This window comes from Camelus dromedarius, chromosome 4 (genome assembly GCF_036321535.1).
Source record: "Camelus dromedarius isolate mCamDro1 chromosome 4, mCamDro1.pat, whole genome shotgun sequence".
NCBI lineage: Eukaryota > Metazoa > Chordata > Mammalia > Artiodactyla > Camelidae > Camelus > Camelus dromedarius.
The window spans coordinates 97,090,802-97,109,799 of NC_087439.1; the positions used below are offsets into that span (position 1 = coordinate 97,090,802).

Below are 18,998 nucleotides of genomic sequence, written 5' to 3' on the forward strand. Positions count from 1 at the left end.
CCACCGGGAGAGGGTTCAGGCTGTAGGCAGCTGGCTCAGAGAGGGGCTGGAGGTCACAGTCAGGACCATTCTGGAATCACGGAGCTGGGGAAGCTGGCTTTGCTGGTGCCAGTCTGCGTGCTCCTTCTGATCGTCCCAGGGTGTCCACCCCTGTAATCCTCTGACTGAGACTTTTCAGTGGGCTTTCTGGTCGAAGGGGACAGCTCCGGGAAGCCGACAGCACCCCAGGAGCCCCTGGGGAATGGTCCCCAAGGCCCCGGGCCCTGCTGTGCTGGCTGTGCTGGCTTTTTCTGAGTGTTCAGTCTTAGTGCAGCAGGGGTCTGCAGCGCAGGGTGCCAGCCTGCTCACATCCAGGGCACATGCCCTTGGTTCCACCAGGCAGAGCATGGCATCCGCTGGCCACGCCGTCTCGCAGCAGTGACCACGTCACAATGCTGGAACCAGGTGGGCCGAGTCTGCTGCTGTCCCACCCTCCCCCGCCCCCCAGGTTGGAGCCCTGTGAGGGCATGTGTGCCTGTGCAGGAGCTGAGGGGCAGTCTTGCAGAGCAGACACAGGCTCCTAAACCCAAACCAGCGTAAACACCAAAGCAGAGAGGACATGCCTTCTGCTCAAAGGGATCACTGGACGGGGGTGTTTCCGTCAGTGCCGGCCCCAGACACAGTGACATGGGGGCTGTACTGAAGGGTTCTTGGGACCCCCATCCCCCGACAGGTTTACCACCCGGCCCTGCGATTTATGAACAAGTTTCAGTGAGAAGCCAACGCCTGGCCTCAGCTGTGCTGCCCTCCGAGGTGGGGCCTCTGCAGGAGAGCACGCTGGTGGAGTGTGCTCAGGGGCCTTGAAACACGGGCTCCGAAAGGCCTGCTGGACCCAGAAGTGACACCACAGGCCCGGTAACTGGCTTTCTTTTAGCGTCCCAGGTTCGTAAGCAAGCTGCCATTTGCAGCTGGGTGTTCATGACTGTTCTTGCCGGCCAACGTCACGACCCGTTCCGCGATCCCGCGCAGGGAAGGTTCGATCCAGCCAGTGGTGTCTTCAGGGAGGCTAAACCTGACCGACCGGAGCAGACGCCGGCCATTTCCCGGTAAGTGCGTCCAGATCAAATTCTGAAGCCCTTTTTACTGGTTAATTCTGTTTTTGGTTTGTGGATCTGATTTGACTTTCAGATGCATTTAATAATTGCTTTAAAGGAGAACTTGAGAACATTAAACGCAGCCGCTCTCTCTCGCCCCCGGCCATCCCTGGGCTGCACTTGAGTTACTCTCTCTGAAGCCATGAGTGTGTTTTGAATCAAAACTGCCTGCCTGGCCTGCCAAGAGCAGGTCAGAGATGGCTCTCTTATTTTTCTGGGCACCGTGGAAGCAGCCCCACCGTGACCCTGCTCAGGCGGGAACCAGCCACTCGTGGCCAGACCGGAGAGTCGCTGGTCACGATGGACTTGACCGCACTGGGTCCTGCCCTCTGGGACTGTCTTCCTCCACAGGAAGGCGGAGACGCCTGCCCAGCCTGCATCCTCGTGTCCGGATCCTGCTCTTCCATTCCCGGCGCCAGGCCTGCCAGCGGGGCGTTGAACACACACCCACGTTTTACTTGCACCCAGTGAGGGGCCGGTGGCCGGTGCCCAGGGTCCACTGGGCAGGGCGGGCCCTGGAGTCAGACCACCTGGGTCCCTGCCTTCCCCAACCAGTCCTGGGCCTCCCTGGGCTATCTGAGCCTCAGTTTCTACATCTGGAAAAGTGGGGTCTCGCAGGGCAGAAGTATCAGTGGGCAAACGTCCCTAGACACCAGCCGAGAGCAATAACAGCGGTGCCACCAGCAACTGAAGCCGAGACGTTCCTGCACCCACGCTCCTCCCCCGTCGGCAGGCACTCTGCTCTGCCCGGGAAGCCGAGCTGGGCCCGACTGTGGCCCTTGGCCACAGAGCTGGGTCATTTCATGGCCTCCCCCCGCCAGGCCGGACTTGCCTGCTGGCTCCCAGGCTGACAGGACGTCCCCCAGGCCCAGGATGGGCTGTCTAAGGGCTGTGGGTGGGGCCCCACGGGGGGTTGGGGGCCAGGCAACTCGGGAGCAGGACGAGGGGGACCCAGAGCGGGCAGCTTCCTCCGGAGCGACGGCTTCTCTCAATGGTGTTGAGTTTCATCTTCCATCTAAACTGACAGTGTTGAGTGGCGGGTTCAGCCAGGTGGGTTGGTTTGTGAGGTCACAGCCGCGAATGGCAGGGCCAGGATCAAACAGGGATCTTTGCAGCCCTGAAGCACAATTCCAAGACTTTAAGATGCTCTCGATTTCAAGATGTATCCCTGAGGAGCTTTTAGGAAAAAAATATACCCAAGCAGAAATGTTACTACATGAGTTATACATACTGGTTTTAAGACACATCCGAGAATTTGAAAATGAGAAGAAAAGAATGTGTTTTTGAACTGGAGCAGCGGTTACCCGCGGGGCATACATACGTCTTCACGGAGGGGTTTTCCTTGTCCTGGTCCTGACTTGGGCTAGCACGGGTGTTGGGAGAACCCTGGGTTCTCAACTGAGGTGAAGTTCCATGAATTTGAGGGGCTTCGGTGGGGAACAGGAAGCGATGGAGGAGAGGCTTGAACCTGGACTTGGAGATGGGGGAGTGGACAGTGGCTATGCCGTGGGTAGCCAGCCCTGGGGCCTCCGTCTCTCATCTGCAAACAGGACTAAGAGCACATTTCGAGGGGCCCCTGAGGACACGAGGAAGCAAGGACGTGGGGTCCTGGAGCACAGGCCAGGCCTGTGGGCCCCAGTGCACTCACTGGAAAATAAGCGGAGATGCCCCGGTCCCCAGCACTCGGCCACGCGCTGCAGGCCGGCTCCTCTGGAGGGTCTGGTGGGGGCGGGTCTGCGGGGATTTGTCGGGAGCCCCAGACCTGCAGCCCCCGCCCCCGCTGGCAGGGAGGCTCCGGGCAGCCGTGGCCACGCGGCTCCTCCTTTCCATCACTGTTAGCAACACTTTAAACTGGTTCCAGAGTTGGATTCCAGCTGTGAAACCAAGTGAACCCAACACCAGGCCTGGCCGATGCCAGTGCATCTGGAACAGGAAAATATACCAGCCCGTCCAGGGTTTCCGTTCAGATTGGACTCCGGCCCTGGTCCCCGTCCTGATCCAGAACTGGGAGAGAACCTGGCCCCAGAGGAACCGCGGGGCAGATCCTCCCCTTGAGAGGCCGCCTGTGACGGTGCAGGGGGAGGTGTCTCAGGGCCACGGAGGGGCCACCAGTGACCCCGCACCGGGGCAGCCCGGTCTGAGCTGGCCCACCCCAGCCCCGGTCAGGGAGCCGCCCTGCCCTCCAGGAGTGGGAAGCTTGGAGCATCCCCAGGGCCGCGCGGGGCCTCCAGCCTGGCCCAGGCCAGGGAGGGACTTGCTATGGCCAGAAGGCCGGGGTGAGGCCAGGCCCGAGAGGAGGCTCCTGCCTGCTGAAGGAGGAGGTGCTGTGAGCGCGCTCCGTATCCCCTGCCTGTGCGGAGATGTCGTCTCTGGGGCTTTTTCCCTTTACGTGAAGACAAGGAAAGAACAGAACAATCGTGGGAAAATGCCAGGAGAAAAATTCATTTCAGTTCTTGACATGTGACTCCTTCAGAGAGGAGCTGCTTTCCAGCCAAGGGCTCCCCAGGGAGGGCCCCCACTGTGGTCCCAGGGCCCAGGGCACCAGCGACCTGTTCCCAGCCTGCAGTCCACTCAAGTCGGTGGCCGGGAGAAGGGCCGCCCAGGTCACCCCTCAGGCCGGGCGCTTGGGCCTCCTCCTTCCGGGAGTGCCGGCCTCCCGGGAATTGCTCAAGGTTAGTTTACGTGGCCCCAGGACCGGGGGGCTGTCTGTGGCTGGTTGATGTGGAGACACAAAGCCCCAAGCCAACCCCCACACCCGATCTGGGACAACCCTGCAAAGCCCTTCTAGCTGAGAGCTCCCGGGGGGCTGCAGCCCAGTGTCCCCGCCCCAACCATCCGCTGCCTCCTTCCGGTTACTGCCCGAGTGTGAGGCCATCACTAATGAATTCCACCTCAGAGTCCAACCTAAGATGAGGGTCCACACCGTCGACCTCATTTGTTTATTTTTAAGTTAATTTCCAAAGAGTAGAGTAATATTCTGAAGTGCATCTTAAGCTGTAAGTTACTATTGCTCCAAGAAAAGTGTCATGTTCTTGTTGGCATTAGTGAGGCGTTCAGCTCTGGAAATGGCCTGAGAGGTAACATAGCCTGAATCCGTGACGTTACCAATGTGGAAACTGGGGCCTGGGGAGAGCAGGTAAGCTCCTGACATCTGCACCCCAGCCCACCCCATGCGTCCCAGCCCATCCCTGAACCCCAGACAGGCCCTGCATCCCAGCCCACTCCTGCATGTGGAGGGCAGAGAGCACACCAGTGACTTTTGCAGGGCATATTGGGACTGCCCTGCAGGACCAGAGGGCACAGCCTGGGGGACTCTGGGCACACAGGGTAGACCCTGGAATGAGACCATGGCAGCCCTTGTGCTCATCCAGCACCCCAGCCAGCCATGTCCCCGTGGCCTGGGTCTGGGGGGACAGCTCTGCGGAGGTGAGTCTCCAGCCAGGCTGTGCGTGGGGAGACGGGGAAGATGGCCGTGTGCGTGACATTAGGAGAGCCTGGCCCGGCCCCACTGCTGCATGGGAATGTTAGAACTCAGCACGGGGTAGGAGGACGTCCTGGCTGACCGCATCCGTCCTGGCATCTCAGAGGAGTCGCCCCCCCACCCCCGCCCATGCTGCAGGGGACAGCGGGCTGCTATCGGCCCGCCTTCCGTCTTCCAAAGCTCGTGGTTGCCGCATTTGCGCCAGGCAACCTGAACCCTGGCTGGCTCTCCAGTGTGGGAGCCCCCTCCCACTGTTTGCTCGTTTCCCACGGCAGCTCCAAGGGGGCGGCCCCGGCCTGGCTTAGACAGAAGCCTTGCGGTGCAGCCGGGAGCTCGTGCACCCAGCCTCCGTCGCTGATGGGGGCATCTGGGTTTCAGGGCTGGCCTGCAGCAGGTGTCCGTGAAGGCAAGTCTGCTGGGCTGGGGGGGCCTCACTCCAGGATGCTGTGAGACTGATGGAGGCTGAAACGGCGATCCGTCCACAGCATCAGGCAGGCTCTAGGGAGGGGGCAGCCCCTCCGTGTGCAGTGTGGGGACATGACAACACTCAGCCCAGGTGACGTGAGGAACAGCTAGACAGGGGCCGTTAGGGATGAGGGGAGATGCTGGTGCCCAGGGGGCCGGCTGGCTCTCTCCTGCCCTTCATGGCCTCCCCCCCTCTCTGCCACGAGGGCACCGCCACCCAGCGCTCTGGCTGCTCTCGCCCTGGCCGCCTGGCCCCGCTGTGCATGTGAGTGAGTGTGGGTGGGGTCGTGGGAGTGTGCTCTGGCTCTCAGGAAATGGAACATCCCAGGTGCGCACAGGTGGGCGTGGTCAAGCCTGGTGCCCAGGTGAAGATGTGGGTCCCGCTGCTCCTGCCCGCTGCCCCTGACTGGGAGGGAGGAGGGTGCTGGCCAGGCTCCCGCAGGGCCCGGGGGAGGGAGCGGAGGGGCTGTGAGGCAAGAGCCCGCTCCTGCTAGTTCTGGGTCCCGCCTAGCTGCACCCCAGCACCTCCTCGTGGAGACGGGCTGCCCGCGCCTGGAGCCGGCTCTCCCGGAGGTGTGAGCAGAGTGAGGCCTGCAGCCTGGGACCAGGGCCCGAGGCCTGGCTCTGTGGGAAGCCCCTCCTGGGAGCCAGGTGGGCATCGCAGGTGTTTGCCCGCAGGGACCCTGCTAAAAGGAGCCATTGAGAAGCGAGGCTAATTGGCGTCTCCCACCCACCTGTGGGAGCTTCCAGGCGCTGGGCGCGCGGGAGGTGACGGTGCTTCTTTTCCTGGTCTGAGTGTGAGGCTGGCTTGGCCCGGCCCGTGGAATTCGGGAAGCAGCCCTGCAGGGGTGGCCCGTTGTTTCTCAACACTTTCTGGGAACCTCTGGATCGGCACATTCCTGCCCCCGCTGCCAATCGTGTGGGAGCCCAGAGGAGACGTCAGAGGCCTCGAGTTCGTGGCCTTTCGACCCGCCTGCAGGTGCTTTGGAAGACCTTCCCAGCCGTTTCCCCTGAGTCCAGGTGGGCCTGCAGGGCGCCTCGCACGGACGAGGTCCTCCTTTACCCAAACACGCGTCCGAGGCAGGCCGCGGGGTGAGTGAGCAGGGGGCGCAGGCGGGGCACGTCCGCCACGTGGAGCCGTCCGCACGGCCACCTCAGATAAACCCGAGGGGCGGGGAGGGAACTGCGGAGGTTGGATATTAGACCTGTGGTCACCCCAGTGGCAGGGCTCCCTGGGGACCTGGGGCCTCTCCTGACTCCAGTCGCAGGGCCATTGGCCCCAGCACCTCCCTTTTCCCTGCAGGGCTGCGTGGACCACTGCAGTGGCCCGGACCAGGTTACCTGCCCAGGCCCTGGGTGAGCTCTCTCAGTGAGATCCCCTCCCTGATCTGCCCTCGGTGGGGGTGGGTCCTGATATCTGTGTTTCCGTATCTCAGACACAACCTGTCACCGGCCACGACTGCTAGCAGGCAGGGCGGGCAGGGGAGGCTCGGGCGGCGTCCAGAGGGCACGGGGGCCAAGAGAGGCGGACCCAGCCCCTCTCTGCTCACCTGTGAAGGCAGGTGTGCGGGGCTGGCCCCCCGCAGGCCCTGGTATTGTTGCTAAGCACACAGGGAAATGCAGGTGTGTGGAGGGAAGCCGTGAGTTGAGGGTCTGGACAAACAGGTGCGAGCTGTGGGGCAGCCTGAGTCACTGCGGCCAAATCGAGAGCCTGCGCAGAAGCACCGTCCCCGCCGCCCCCCGAGCTGGGGCCTTGTCACAGGAGACAGTCTGGCTTCGTCTGGAAAGGCGGGTGCGGGGGGGAAGCTGGTTCCTCGGCCGCATCCCTGTGAACCCCATCTCACTGGCCACGCATAACGAGGCTGTTCCGTGTCCTGTTTTTGAAAAGCTTCCTCGTCTGCGTGGACCTCTCTGCTCTGGGTCGAGGAATCACATGGCTTCCAATCAGCCGCTCAACGGGTGGTCATGCCTGGATGGTGGCCTCCCCGTGACAGCATTTATGTCTCTCCCGACTCAGAACCCAGAGGAAGCCTGCAGAGTGTCCAGGGAAACCGGCCCAGGCAGCAGACAGGCCAGTGTCCGTGTGCAGCTTGGCCTCGGCCCAGAGGGAAGCTCCGGGGCCCAGGTGACCTGCTGAAGTCGAGGCGGCCAATTGGAGGACAAGTCCGAGAAACGAGACTTTTCAGCTTAGAACTTTCTGAAATGTTCATCTTCTCATATCCAGCCTTAGTTTTTCAAAATCGTGAGTCCTCAACATTCGTAACCTCCCAGGATGCGCTCTGACACCATGGGAGAGAGCAGAGCCCCCCCAGTCAGGAGGCCGGTCCCCAGTGTCTGCCGTCGGCTCCGCGGTGGGGGCGGGCGTGGGGCTTCGGACCCTGGGACCCGTGGTGACGGGGGAGGTGGGGGTTATCCCCCCCCCCCAGGGCCCTCCAGCCAGACCCCGCCGCCCCGGCCCCTCCCGCCCGGGCCCCGGGCACGCTCTGGGTGCCCCTGCCTCTCCATCAGAAGAGCGGCCGTGCACACCCAGCCCGCCCGCCGCAGGGGCCAGGGTCCACGTGGGATGGCGCCGGTGGCAGTTTGACAAAGAGCACAACATCCTGGCAGAACTCCCGCTAGTCTGAGCCTCGGCTTGGCTATGCCGGCTCTCCAACAGCTGGTGACATTGGACAGTTTCCCTGGCCTCTCTGTGCCACGGTTTCTTTATCTGTGAAATGGGAATAACAACACTTCCCATGAGATACTATCTAGAGCGCCGGGCGTGACGCCTGAGCTTCATCGGTGCTCAGCATGTTAGATGTGGCCACTTTAATCATTTCTCCATCCTTGTCTCCCCATCGGTCTGTTCCACGTCTGGTTCTGCCCGCGGCCACTCCCTGCTGACTGTGGGTGAAGACCCCCGCGGGCCGCTCTACTGCTGTCCCCGGCCTTCCTCACCAGGAGCAAGTGCTGTGCAGTCAGAGAGACCCCTCTGAGAGCCCCCAGCCCCTGGGGGCCCACAAATGGGGGGCGGGGGCCAGCCCTTCTCTGAGGGGCTGCCCCGGGGCCGAGGGACAAGGACCTGCCATCCCTGGAGTCCAGCCCAGCCCCTCCAGCTTGTCCTGGTTCAGCTCCCTCGAGGGTGCCCTGTTCAGGCTGCCCTGCCGTCTTCTCCCCACACACGTGGCACATGGTGGCCACAAGCCCATCCATGTCCAGGGCTCTGTCCAGGCCCTAGGCTGTGACAGGACCACCTGTGTCCCCTCCGCCCCTCTGCCCCTCCCTGCCCCTTTCGTTCACGGCCTTTGCCCGGTGCCAGGCCTCCTGTGCGGCCGTGGGCGAGTGTCTGCTCCTGCAGCCTGGTGAGCTGTGGACTCCTGGTTCCTTCCAGGTTAATCGCCACGTTCCCTGGAACTCCAGGGGTGCTCCCACGGGCCACGCGTCTGTGTGGTGGTCGGTGCCCTCTGCCCACGGGAGGCTCCGGGCTGCAGTCCTGGCCTCCGAGTCCCTTCGGGTCTCTTGGAAACCAGCTCTGCCAGCCAACCCTGCAACTACCCTCCCTACGGGCGTCCCCCGCTCTGACACAGGCCTGTCCTTCCCTGTTCCCTGTGACACCAGCCACACTTCACCAAAGCTGCCGGGGGAGCGAGGACTCGGACACAGGCCAGTAGAAGGAATGCCCTCACACCACCCTCTCCGCAGGGGCTCTCGTGGCCCCAGGCCTGAGCCCGCCCCTCTCCAGTGACGGTGCCTGCCCAGGCCCTCTCTTCCTGTACTGGATCAGGCCTTTTCCAAGACTGGAACTTGGAAAAGATGACCCTCTCCTCCCAGGTTCCGACTTTGCCCTCAGGCCCCTCCTGGACAAGCCCAGGGTGAGCAGCGGAGCAGCAGGGCCTGCCTCGGGGCCTGTGAGCCACGGGCTCTGGCCGGGAAGAGCCCCCCTGGGCCGTCTCAGCCCGTCCCAGCCCGTCCCAGCGGGGTTGCTGTCGGGGCCTGGCCTCCGTCCCTGGAGCATGGAGCAGGGAACACACAACACACATCCCACACTTACACGTACAGTCACATGCTCACACTCACACACTCACACACATTCGTGTGCTCACCTTTTCTAAGAACGACCCGCTATCCCCAGGAACAGTGCAGATTAAATCCGTATTTAGGAGAAGTTCCCAAAAGAAAACACAATCAGCCGAGCCGCAGCGCTGCCCCGGGGAGCCGGCCTTCACCTCGCTGTGCAGAGCAACTTAGCTCCTCGCTGACAGCGCTTTTCTGCAGCGTGATATTTGCTTTCCCTTCACAGACACAAGAGGCCCATCACGTTATTTTCCCGAGACAAAGAGCCACATGTCCTCGGGAGGTGGATTAAGCCACCGCCTCTAGAAAGTCAGAAAAGCTGCTTGGGGCATCATTTCCAGCCACCGAGTTCCGGGAGACGTTGGGGTCCGACCTCGGTCAGCACCCCTGCCTCGTGGATTCGGTCCCCCCACTCAGTGGGACCCCGCGAGTGAGCCTCATTCATTGTACCCACAGCGCCGGTGCCGGGCTGCCGCGGGCAAGCGCTTGTCCTGTTGTGGAGGAAGTGGGCTTGGCGAAGTTCACGGCTCTTTCCAGTGGAATCCCTGGGGTCTAAGGGAGGAGGGAGCCAGGAACACAGATGAAATGATTCCTGCAGAGCAGTTTTAGGGGAGACCATCAAGAGAGCATCCGTTATGAAAAACAGACAGTCTGTGATGCTAAACGTTCACCTACCTTATGACTCAGGTGTTCCATCAAAAGACCTGGACAAGAATGTTCTAGAAGCCGTGCTCACAAGGGCAAAATGCTGGACTCAGTCCAGGTGGCCATCAACAGAGAGACGATTGCAAGGAAGCGAAATGATACATAGGAATGGCTGTAAGGCAGAAAACCAGTCGAGAGAAGTGTTTTCAGAATGCAGAAGAAAGGGACAAAGAGGAGGAAAGCTGCAGCTCTCTGCACGGGGGGCGAGGGAAGGAGGCCCGGTACCAGAGAACACACACACACACACATACACATCTGTTCTGATACACACACGCCAATAAATATTTACTTCCTTGGGAAAAGAGAAAACCTAAGAAACTACAAACAAGCAATAGTCAAAGATTTAAGTGGGATTAAAAAATGTCTCCAAGGATCAAGAAAGCCTGGATCTGCGGAGGTTTCTGAGTACCATACAGTAAAGTAAGAACGGTCACTTAGCTGTGCCTGGTGATATTTTTAAAATTCAGAAATAAAAAATGTACAAAAGAAGGAATCCACAGAGGGAAAAAACATCCTTTTTGACTTCAAATTTCTCCTCCATTACAGTGAACAGGGGAAGATGGCAGCTTATTGATTCGTAAGAGCTCTTTACATTTGAGGGCTGACTACCAGCTGGTGTATCTGTTGCGAATATATTCCTCCTTTGCTTTTGGCCTTTTAGGTGTGCCTTTGGTTGTTTTTTTTTTTTAAACTATTTTGCCACTGGAATTGAAATTTTTTATGTTATTATAACTTTTTCCTTTAGTGTTATGTTCAAAATGGTTTTTTAAAAATCATTTGTAGCATTAAAATATTCACCTAAGTTACTTTGAGGTTATTTGTGGCTTCTTTAATTCTTTAGATTACATTAAATGAATGCTTTTATAAGGTAAAAAGTGCAAGGTCTTTTTTGAAGGGTGGGGATAGGTTTATTCATTTGTTTATTATTTAATGGATGCACTGGAGGTTGCACCCAGGACTTCGTGCGTGCTAAGCACACACTCTACCGCTGAGCCAGACCCTCCCCTATTTTTGTGGTAAAAGGTACAAACACTCTGGGAACTCAGATTTCCTCTTTATGCTTTATTCTGCCCTTTGTCTTTCTGTGAGTAACGCTGGCCGCTATCTGGTATGCATTCTGTCTGAACTTTTGTTTTGTGCTTTTTTATGGTTAATGACGTGTGTCAGACCGTTTCCATGTCAATACACATGTATCTGTTTCACTTGTTCTGGCGTCTGTGTAGTGTTTCACAGGAGACAACCGGAGTTTACACAACCATTTTTCTGACTGGTGAGTATTTTTATAAATGCACAACGGCGAACGCCTTGCAGTTACGCTGGGACTCCGGCCTCCTGGAACCAGCCTCACTGACACCGCCGGTGAGTTCACAGCTGAGACTGGGCTGCCCAGGCTCCGCCCACAGTGGACAAAGCTCCTCCCACACGAAGCTACACCAGCCGGTAGCCCCTCCCAGGCTGCGGGACGGGACACCACCTCACGGCTGCTTGTGCCTCTCCGGTTACCAGCACAGTCAAACACGTCTCCTCAAACTTACTGATCATCAGTATTTTTCCCTGTGAGTTGCCGCTGCACGTCCTGCGTCCATTTAAAATTTGTTTGTCGCTCCTTACTGCTTTGGGGAGCTCGTTGCACTTTGTGGATGTTCATACCTGATCTGTTACACAAGCTGCAAGTGTTTTCTCTTAGACGGAGAAGTCTAAGTCACTGTCTTTTCGTTCCAGTGACTGTGAATTTCATTCTATCGAAATTTTTAAATTTCACATGATCAGAAATTCCCAATCTTTTATTTTACAGGCTAGGGGCTGCAGAAGGACGTCTCCTTTCCAGGTTTCATGACGGTCCCCTAACTGGACTTTGGTCAGCTCTTTAATCACTCAGGATTAACTGAGTACGAAGCAGCCTGGAGACCTGTGATGTTACCTCTGTGAACATTCGGCTGCTCGCCCTTCGTCAGTCCTGAACCCGCTGCTGCGATACAGTCATCGCTGCCCTTTATCATATGTCGTATATACGGGGGGTCTGGTCCGCCGACACTCGTTAGCACTGTGCCGGTAACGGACGCTTCATGTAACTACACCACCTCAACACGCATAAACAGATGTAAAAGTAAGCACACAGACACACGTTATTTGTGTGTGAATGTAGGTGTACGAGGCTCTGTGGGTCTTACTTACGCATAAGTGTCTGTGTGGGGACCGTTCAGGCGTCCCAGGGAAGACACAGCAAAAGCCACCAGGGTTTGTAATGGCTGAAGCCCATGGCTCGTGGACGGAGCAGGAGGTGGAAGGACCTGGTGTGAGCACTGCCCTCCAGTGTGTGTGTTTTCTGAACTAGGGCAGCTCCACGATCTGGACACCTGGGGAAGCAACCTGACGGCAGCGGGACCTGCAGGTGCTGGGGTGGGACCCACAGGGCGCACAGGGAGCCTCGGTCGGGAAGGGGAGCTGGCTCTCCTGCTCAGCCCCACCCGGCTGTGTGAGTTTGGGCGTGTGGCCGCACCTCTCTGGGCTTCTGGACCCCAACCTGTGAGGTTCTCCACTGGAACAAATACCCGCTGGCTCCCTCAGAGCACCCGCATCTCTGTCTGAAGGTCTGTGGCGGTCTGTGCCCCGAGACGCACATCTGGCGTAACCCCTGTCCCCGCCCACGGAAGCACACCAGGTGACACGTGCCAGCTCCCAGCACAAGCAGGGAGGGACTCCGCTGTTCGAACGGCTTTCGAGCTTGGGCTTAGTGGAATTTCTGCCTCTGCATCCCCTCCTGCCACGAGTAAAGGATAACCATCTTTATTCTGAATACACAGCCTTGTGAAAACAGACTGAAATGTGCAGAACGACACCCCTGAGAGCTAGTGGCTCTTCAGGCCAAGCCCCGGGTCCGCCTGTGAGTTCTCTGTGCTCTGTTTTGGCTGGAGGGTTCCACACCCGCCATACCGTCCCCGCGCCCACAGCATTGACTGGGCTGCATCAAGGGGGCCTGATGGGTGGCGGCAGCCCTTCCATCCTCGCCCCTGGTCATGGTCCCCCGGGGCTCCGCGGGAGGGGTGTGGGAGCTGCCCTCCTTGTCCCGGCGTTGGCTTCCGCTTCCCGGGCCCCGCCGGCCTGGGCTGGGAGCAGCCGGGGCAGCGATCATCAGTGACCTCATCCCCGACTTGATAAAATATGCATTGTGGCACTTTCCCCTTCTGAGACATCTCGAGGGACTCACCGCAGATTCCAGCTGCTTATTCCAGACCAAGCAGGAGTGGGGGTGGAGCAGACCACCAGCCCCAAGCCCATGCCCCTCCGCGGCCTCTGGCTGAGCCTCCGGGGGGCCTCCCCGACACCCCGCTAAGCAGGCGTCCCTGTCATTATCCGCTGCTGCCTCTGTCTGTCCTGTGGTGATGCTGCCAGGTGAGTGCACTGCTGTCTTCACCCACCCACGCATGCTCAGCCCCGGAAAGTGCGCGGTATTTGTTGAATAAACTGGTTGTGAGGGTGCCAGGCAGTGGGCCAGGGTGGGTGGATGGGTAGGTGGAAGGATCGGTGGACTGAGTAGATGGAGGATGGATGGACGGGTGGCTGGGAGGAAGGATGGATGGATGGTGAAGGGATGGAAGGGCAGAAGGCAGACGTGCTCAGGTACCTGCAATTATGCTCTTTCCTCAAGGGTTTTTGAGGGACAAGCAGGCATCCAAGCATCTAGGAACATGGTCACCTGTCATCCTCAAAGCTGGAGACGCCCCCAGCGCGCCCAGAGAGCTGTGGCAGTGAGGCTCGGCGAGAGGCGGTGCTGCTGGCCTCAAAGGTGGAGAGACGGGGCCACAAGCCACGGGATGCGGCGGCTTCCAGAAGCCGGGCAGGACAAGGCAGCGGACTCACCCTGGAGTCTGTGAAGGAAGACAGCCCTCAGACACCCGCGTTTTAGCACCGGGAGACCCACGTCGGACTCCAGACCACGAGAACTGTGGGACGATAAACGTGTGTGTGTTGTTTCAAGCACTAGGTTTGTGGTGATCTGTTCCAGGGGAAATAGGGAACACACGGGGGTCTGTGGCTCCACAGAGAAGCAGGCGAAGCGGTGAGGGGGGTCTCTCCCCAGAGCCACGGAAAGCAGTCCCTTCACTCCAAAAGGGCAATTTGCTTTCTTTTAAATGGATAATTTATTTTATCTTTCTGGTTTTGTTCAGACTTTTAAAACAGTGATGAATAATTGTGCCTTCAGGCACACTTGTCAATGAAATTTCCTCATGTTTTTAAAAATTTTTTTAAATTTGCACACAATTTGTAGAGGCTACTTTCCACGCACAGTTATAAAATACTGGCCCCCTTCCCCGCGCTGTACAGCCCTGCGGCTCGCCCTGCGCCCAGTGGTCTGCTCGCCCCACTCCCGCACCCCTGAGCTGCCCCCACCCTGGGAACCACGGTTTGTTCTCTGTATCGAGCCTGCTTCTTGCATGTTGCAGCCACGAGTTTATTGTCTTTTCAGTTTCTGCATGTAAGTGGTGTCACACGGCATCCGCCATCCTCTGACGTGCTTCATTTAGCGCGATCCCCTGCAAGTCCACCCGCGCTGCTGCACAGCGCGCAGTCCCGTCCGTTCCAACGGCTGCGTGCTGTCCCACTCCCTCCACGCGCCACGCCGTCTTTACGCAGTCGTCTGTGCGCAGACGCTCGGGTTCCTTCCGTGTCTCGTCTGCCGTAAATAGAGCCGCTGTGAACACGGAGGTGCCTGTGTCTGTTCCGATCAGTGTTTGTGTGTTTTTTCAGATCTACACCCAGGGGTGGGACTGCTGGGTCCCACGGTAGTTCTGCTTTTAATTTTTGAGACCCCCTTCCGTGCTGTTTTCCAGTGGCTGCTCTGATTTACGTTCCCACCAGCAGGGCATGGGGGTTCTTTTTAAGGAGAGAAACCTTAAATGTCCAGAGGAATTAGACGTTTAGCTGCGTGTCAGAGCCCTTCCCAGGAGCAGGGTCATCATGCATTCACGCCAGTGGCCTCTAGGCTTCCTGAGAGGTTCGGACGCGTGGCCCACGAGCGGGTCGCTGACCCTGCACCACCCAGGCACCGCCGCCCCCCGCGGCTGGGACTCGCTCCAGCCCGTGTCACCAGGACTGGCCCCGTGGCTTCCACCCTGGCCAGTTCAAGTATAAACAGCCAGTTAAACACCAGTGGATGTGATTTTCGGGGCTCAGGGATTCCCGGGACCACCTGCTTGACCGGAACATGCAGGGTCCACGCCAGTCCCTGGGAGGCGGCTGACGCTTGTCCCGGCCACCCCCAGGGGACGGTGCCGGGGGCTTGCCTCTCCCACACGGGCTGCAGAGGAGCAGGACTCGGTCAGATGCCCCCTACTCTGTGCCAGCAGGCGGGCATCAGGACAGCCACAGGCCCCAGTGCCCGGCGGTGTCCCTGTGACCGCCGTCCTCACACTAAGCAGCCGCGTGGTCAGTGGCTGCACAGCCTCCGCTGGGGCAGGACGCGCTGTCCACAGCGCAGCTCTTTGCTTTCTGCTCATTCACGGAGGCTCAGGTGCTGAAAAGCCCTGCCGGTTTCCTGGTGGCTCCTGTGTGTGCGTGTGAGTCCCAGCTCTCTCACCGCTGGCTCGGCCCGTAGCAGACTGCTGTCACAGGGCAGCCACACAGGGAGGAGGGTGCGGGCGGAGAAGCCTGGCCGGGATAGCATCCTCTGTCTCTGTCCTGAGTCCCACTCCCGACACACACACAGACACACACACAGAAGACACACACACACAGGCACACACAGACATACACACACAGACACACACACAGACACACACAGACATACACACACAGACACACAGACACACACACAGAGACACACACACACAGACACACACAGACATACACACACAGACACACACAGACATACACACATAGACACACACACAGACACACAGACACACACACAGAAGACACACACACACACACAGACGCACAGACACAGAGACACACACACAGAGACATCAACACACACACACAGACTCGCACACACACGTTGACATATGTCCCTTGACGTGCGTCTCTGTCAACGACGCCGTCTCCTGGGTGTGAGCTCCTGCTGACACGGAGCGTCCTGCTGCAGGTCTCACCGCTGAACGCTCCCCTGGGCGTCTGTGTGTGATCGCACTCGCATCTGCTTTACCGGTTCTGACCACCGCACGGTCTCCCAGGGGTGTGCCCACAGTGTTTCCAGCCCCGGGCCCTGAGGGTGGGCACCGGACACCGCCAGCTCCCTGCTCCCCGAGGGCTGCTGGCTGGCGAGCTCTCCTCCAGCGCACCCTCGTGGATCTGTGCTCACTCCCCTGGTTCCACCAGGCGGCTCTGCAGGTGGGGACCCAGTTCACGCCCTGTATCAGTCTCCTGAGGCTTCTGGAAAAGATATCACAAACTGGGTGGCTTCAAACAGCAGAAATTTACTCTCCCCAGTTCTGGAAGCCAGAAGTCTGAAATCAAGGTTTCAACAGGTTTGGCTCCTTCTGAGGCCATGAGGCGGGATCGGTTCCAGGTCCCTCTCCTAGTTTCTGGAGGTTCCTGGTGACCTTTGTTGTCCTTGGCATCACCCCCATCTCTGCCTGCGTCTTCACTTGGCATCACCTCCGCGTGTGTGTCTGTCTCTGTGTCCAAATTTTCCCAAGTCTTATGGGATTAGGACCCACCCCCATGACCCCATCTTAACTCGATCACCTCTGCAGAGAACTTATTTCCAAATGAGGTCGTGTTCACAGGTCCCAGGGGGTTAGGACGCCAACATCCTGGGAGGAGGGGAAACACTTCAACCCACGGTGGTCTCCAGTCTCCCTCTGCCTTGTTCTTTACCTCGATCATTGAATCTGGGGCACACCTGGATCATCAAAATCGTCCCTTCATCTCAAGAGCCTTAACTTAATTACATCTGCAAAGACCTTTTCTGCAAATAAGGGCACACTCAGATCCCAGGGATTAGGGTGCAACATATCTTTCTTGGGGCCACGTTCACCCCACGGTACCCAGTCTCCCCCACATCCTCGACACGACTTGCTAGGACTCAAATTCCTAACTGAAGCCAAATGCACAGCATGCGTCTGAGAGCCAGCGAGCCGAGCAGATCCACCCAGGATCACATCCCAGGTCCCTTCAGGGAGTGCCCCCCGTTAACAGGCTTTGCCCATGTTTTCGGTTGGGTTTCCATCTCTTTAAAGTTGGTCTGTGGCTGTTTCATGCAAAGGAGAAAACGGGGGGAAGAATGAGCTAGAACATTCTGGGGTGCACCTGGGGATCCCCAAACACTCCTCGAAGTAACAGAAGGGGTTCTCCACAGGGCTGGCACCTTTGGGAAGGCTTTTGGGAGGAGACCCAGCAGTACACTGGTTTTTGCAAACAAGACGCAGCCTCTACACTCCTGGGGGACATCCGGGGGGACTCCTCGGTCCCTCTGTGTGCTCCGGCCGGGCCTGAGGGTCGTTCACCCCATCACTCGGAGAAGTCACAGGCAAACGGGAAGCGCAGCTCGAGTCAGGGCAGAGCATCACAGGGGAGCTCACCTGGCGAGCCGGCCTGGGGCTCCGTCCCCAGCAAGGCCGCCCTGTCCTGTGATCTCGTCCTTAAGGCACAGAGCCGTCTGCTTCCTGCAAGCCGGGAGGCGCCCCCAAAAGAGCCCCCGCCCCATCTCCGTGGTTCCCCTGGGGAGGCTGAGCGCCGCTCTGACTGTTGGTCTCCTTCGCAGGGAAGCACGAGGCTGCACACACGGATGTCACCCCTGTTGTCACTGCCCCGGAGGACACGCTGCTGTGTGTCTGGAGAGGCACCAGGAGGATCGGCCCAGACACCGGGAGACACGAGCTGGCGCTTTTCTGCCCTGCAGACAAGCGCACGTGCGTGCCCATGGGCAGGGGACCCAGGACAGTGACCGCACCCTCAGTCCCCAGCCCCGCCTCCTCGCCCCGGCAGAGCAGGGGTTCTGCACTTGTGGTCTTACTTCGGAGACAGGGGCCCCAGGGCCTGAGCCCAGGACGGCCCTCGGCCCCAGGACTCTCCTGCCCCTGGAAACGCTGTTCATCACACAGGTGTCCTCAGGTCTCTGGGGACGTCTGGCCTCGCACAGTAACCTGAGTGCTCGCCGAAGCAAAACACGCTCCTGACCACAGGGCACTACGAAACTGGAACAGCCACTATATTTAGCAAAAACCCTACATCCTGTTGCCATGACAACCTGCGTTCTAAAATTAGAAACACCCAGCACACCGGGGGGTAGATGCCACGGAGAGAGCTGCGCCAATCACCATAATCAAGTCTCCGTCCCGGAGCTGGGGCTCCCCGCGCCCCCTGTGACGGCCGCCAGACACCCGCCCCACGTGGTTGGCCGCCTGTACAGCCCCACCCATTACTGTCCCGCCCTTGAGCTGCCCTCGGGGTCCCCCCCAAAGAGGGTGACATGAGTCGAAGCTGTGCGCCCTCTGCCCCCACAGACCCCCTCCCCCTGGGAGTGTGAACAGAAGCTCCCTCCAGCCCCTCCCTGAGGGCCTCTCCTCACTCCGAGGCCACAGCCTGCTGGCATCTCACAGGACTGGGCGCCCCGTCCTCCCCACTCTCGGGATTGACCCCCTTCCCTGCGCCACTCACCAGGCCTGGCCGCCACCCACGCAGGGCACCGTCAGGGTCCTGGCCCCCGTGGCTCCCCACCCCGACCCCCGGGCCAGCCAGCGGGGGGCTTGCAGCTCAGACTCGCCTCCCAGCCCTCTGCTCTTCCAGATCCCTCATCAGACCTCTTGTCCCTCGGATTTCTGACTGGTCCCCGAACAAGCTGCTGGGCAGCCACACCACCACCGCAGGGGATTCTCGGAGCGGCGCCTCTGGGATCTGAGCTCGGCTCTGCCCTCGCTGGCACCTCCGCGGGTGAGGTTCTGGACGGCCGGACCCAGAGTGCAGCCCCCCAGCTTTTTACCTGTGATTGTCACACAGCAACTGACTTTCCTGCTGCACAGGCCTGCGGGTTTTCACAGGCCATCGTCACCGCAGGACACGGGCTCCACCCCCTCCAGCACCCCGGGCTGTATCAGCTCCTGTCTTCTTCATAGGAAACGGTGTTTTGTAATCACAGGGCCAGGCCAGCCAGAGGAGACAGCCAAAGGTGTGTGGAGAGAAAGCACGACAGGCAGGTAACTGGTGACCATTCCTGACGG

General features: G+C 59.3%; 1 long non-coding RNA gene across 1 annotated transcript; it reads left to right on the forward strand.

Annotated features, from left to right (window-relative positions):
• The first annotated feature begins 586 nt into the window (after positions 1-586).
• On the forward strand, positions 587-7,472 carry LOC116153151 (uncharacterized). Its single transcript, XR_010380799.1, has 5 exons — positions 587-1,085; positions 4,179-4,269; positions 5,758-6,099; positions 6,383-6,435; positions 7,097-7,472. It is a non-coding gene; the product is annotated as an uncharacterized LOC116153151 (long non-coding RNA).
• Positions 7,473-18,998: the final 11,526 nt, after the last annotated feature.